General features: G+C 38.7%; 1 long non-coding RNA gene across 1 annotated transcript; it reads left to right on the top strand.

Annotated features, from left to right (window-relative positions):
• The first annotated feature begins 210 nt into the window (after positions 1 to 210).
• Positions 211 to 2387, top strand: LOC129871341 (uncharacterized). Its single transcript, XR_008762241.1, has 3 exons — positions 211 to 274; positions 844 to 887; positions 2218 to 2387. It is a non-coding gene; the product is annotated as an uncharacterized LOC129871341 (long non-coding RNA).
• Positions 2388 to 3627: the final 1240 nt, after the last annotated feature.

The following is a 3627-nucleotide window of genomic DNA, read 5'->3' as shown; positions in this document are numbered from 1 at the left end:
CTTTATCAACAAGAGGATTCAAGAGAGTTCTAGAGAGAAAGGAAGAGAAGAAACTTGAAGCTAGAGGAAGAATGGGTTCGGCCAAAGGAAAAAAAAAGGTAAGTCTCCGATTTTGCTTCGTGAATTAATTATCTAAGGTATACCAAGATGTTATGAAGGTATTGGTAACGTAAATTTATGGTTTGTAGCATCCCAAAATCGTTACCAAACAGCCCCAAAGTTTTAGCCGCGCTAGGAGAGCTTCCGAGGCAAGTTTTGGAGAGTTTCGGTAAAGGTAAGGTCTCTCCTTTCAAATTGGAGTTTATGATGTTGTTATGAGGTGTATTACATGTCCTAAATATTGCTGGAATCAGAGAAAATGTATAAGGAGGCATGATGTTGGAAACTACTAAATTAAAGTCGTAGTAGCTAAATCGAAGTCGCGTAGTGTATGGTCGTTGAGGCGCTGAGGGTGAAGCTGGTTGGATTGTATGTTTCAGGGCTTTAAATTATTTTAAAAAGGGTGTGGTTGCTTCTGGTTGCAGCCACACGACCCCCCGTTTGGTATGGTTAAAGATTTTACGAAATAAAGGTTAAAAACTCTATTTTGGTATCGTAGTTTTATGCTAGTTGTTTGGAGCTTGTGTTGTGTAAAGTTGAGGTGATTTGATTGTATATATATACTGCTGGTTGTTTTTGTTGATATGGTTGTTGACATGGTGGCCGAGTTGAAATCTCGGGGATGGTGTATTTATAGGAGAGATGCTGCCGAAATTTTGGCAGATTGGAAATTAATTTGTTTGAAGGATTGAGACAAGTATATGGTGATGAATCTAATGACTATGTAAACTCTCTTGAATGTAGAAAAACAAGTTGGACATAAGCGTAGCTAGTAAGGCGCGGCACAGGTACGTAAAGTGAACCTTTCTTTCTTTTGGCATGTCTTTGGCATAAGTATGTAAAGCTAACCGTTCCTTCTTTTGGCATGTCTTTGACATAAGTATGTAAGGCTTACCTTTCTTTTTCAAGGCATGATCCCGATGTTATGGTTTCATAAGTTCTTCCATGTTTTTTTTGTTTCCAAAAGTTAGGTGTCAATGGTCCTAAGGGAATGACTACTTTTTCTATAACCCGTCAATGTTTTCCAAAATGTCTATAGCTTTCCAAGACAAAGGTTTATAGTATTACAAGCTTTTATGATAGTAACGATAGATATGTTTTACAACGACATTGATGATGTCGAGGATAAGAATATGTCTATGATGGCTATGATAAGAACGGCTTCATGTATGTAATGTTTACTCTTCTTTATCTTGGCATGTTTTGACATAAGTATATAGAGCTACACTTTCTTTTGGCATGATTTTTATGAAGCAAGTATATGTCATTTTGTACAATTTCAAGGAAGTCCTATTCGTAGAGCCACTAGGATGGTCAATTTTCTTGAGTTTCCAAAAGATATTTTTCTCGTGCTTAAATACGTGTATATGATTCCAAAAGTTTTATGTTGATATAATCCATGGTAATTTTTGAAAGGTACTTGACATGACTCTTATCTTGTTTTGTTAATCATAGCTCATTCCGATTATTCTATGAGTCTTGAAAATTGGTCCTATGTGCATATGTATACGATTTGGCATCTTATGAGATTGTGACCTTATTCTACGTTCTCTTAATATTATCTTTCGTTGATAGTCTCATCCTATAATAATTGTTCCTTCAAGGTGAGACAAAGCGACCATCGTTAGTCTATAATACAATTGGAGGTTACCGACCTTCCGTCACTCCGATAAGTATACGACTTTCGTTGGGCTCTCGTGCATGCTGTCTATATGTATATGTATATGTATATGTATATGGGGGATATGGGGAGGTGTATATGTGGTGCTATAGACGCATTCCCACCTGATCAGTTGGAGTAATTTTCATCCTGGACGCGGGATGCCCGGACGCGGGAAATATGTGGGCACGCCGACGTTGTTCGGTGATATGACTTCTATTTTCTATGCATATGAAAAAGATATGTTTTATATGATAAGACAAGCATGCATGGCATCCGGCCTAAAAGGGCACTCATATGTACAGGTTACTCTCTTATCTCACTATATGTCTATGATTCTACGATATGGTTGTTCATACCTTATGTTCTTTATTATGCTGATTTTCATGCCTTACATACTCAGTATATTACTCGTACTGACCCCCTTTTCTTTGGGGGCTGCGTTTCGTGCCACGCAGGTACACCCAGACAAGTAGAAGCTACTATAGAAGATGTTCCAGCGGGGTTGGCAACTCCACTTGTTCTGGAGTGCTGCCGAGTCAGAGTTTATGCGCTATGATGTTTCGTTCGAAGTTAGAGACTTTGCAGACAGAGTTGTGGGTATAGAGTGTCATCTTTGTAAGCGGCATCACCAGCCGATATGTTATTATGTCGTATGTTATGAGTTTTATGGGATGATAGATTTTGGAAAAAAATAATTCACGAAGCTTAGTTATGTTTTTCATTTCTTGTTGATGTAAAAGTCTAAGAGATTAAGTATGTACTATGAAGCAGCGGGTTCGCTCGGCTCCAAGCATGGGGTCGGGTGCCCATCACACCCTATTGAGATCGGGGTGTGACACCTTAGTCTTAGTCATATTAACAAAATTACATACCAAATATGGAACCCTCGGTGCACACAAATCATGAACCTCTTCTTTAACCCTCTTAGGCCGCAAAAGTTGGGTTATCACACTACCATAGAAGAAATGCCACCTTTTGTTGTTCCAAAACTTCATCATACTGTGGCGTAGCACATACTCAACATTCACCTACAAACCCTTCATCAAGTGATATACTACAACTACCCTTTCCCGCTTAACATCAGACATGTGCTTACCAGGAAAGAATACACTACAAAAAAATTTAACCACACTCTAGCTCCACTATTAAGATGTGTATAGTGCAGCGTAGAATGCCTCCATATATCCTTAGCCCTATCTTAACGTAAAACAGAGTGAACACTGCACAAGGTGTGACGAATATCTCTATACGAAGGTTGTTCCTTCATGTCAAAATACTCTTAATAATCACAATAAGGAGTTCCCAAAAATTCATTCAATGCCTGAGTAGTAAAATAGATAGTCTTACCCCTAACATCCACCTTGTTACTACTAAACTGCTCAGTATTCTTATTCGCATAAAGTTCATGAATAAGAGTAAGATTACACTCTAAAAGATTTATTGAAGACCCAGGTCGTATACCCTCTCATGAATATAGGGGAACTCGACCTGCAATCGTCCCTTATTGATGTTTTCATCACCCATATCTCGGCCTCTTTTTAGAACTCGAACTAGTCTAATCCATACCTCTCAAATGCCTGCTTTATGAAATATCGTGGTGGCAATATTGTTCTTATTGGTTTTGTAGAAGTAGAGGCCCTACTTTTCTGAGGTCTTTTGCTACCCGCTCCTACCACCACTTGTTTATCCTTGGGTTCCATTGGGAAAGAGGGAGGATAAATTAAAAGTTTTAGGTCGGATTGGAGTCTATGGTAGTGGTTGAGGGTGGTGGGTTGTTATAAAGGGGAAGAAGCATAGTGCTTTAGAGTTTTTTTTGGGTTTTGTGGAAAAATGGAGGTGGTGGGGAGAGGGTAGGATAAATTTGA

Source organism: Solanum dulcamara, chromosome 10 (genome assembly GCF_947179165.1).
Source record: "Solanum dulcamara chromosome 10, daSolDulc1.2, whole genome shotgun sequence".
In the NCBI taxonomy this organism is placed as follows: Eukaryota; Viridiplantae; Streptophyta; class Magnoliopsida; order Solanales; family Solanaceae; genus Solanum; species Solanum dulcamara.
Note: the sequence above shows the minus strand (reverse complement) of the source record. Positions and strands in the feature narration are given on the sequence as shown.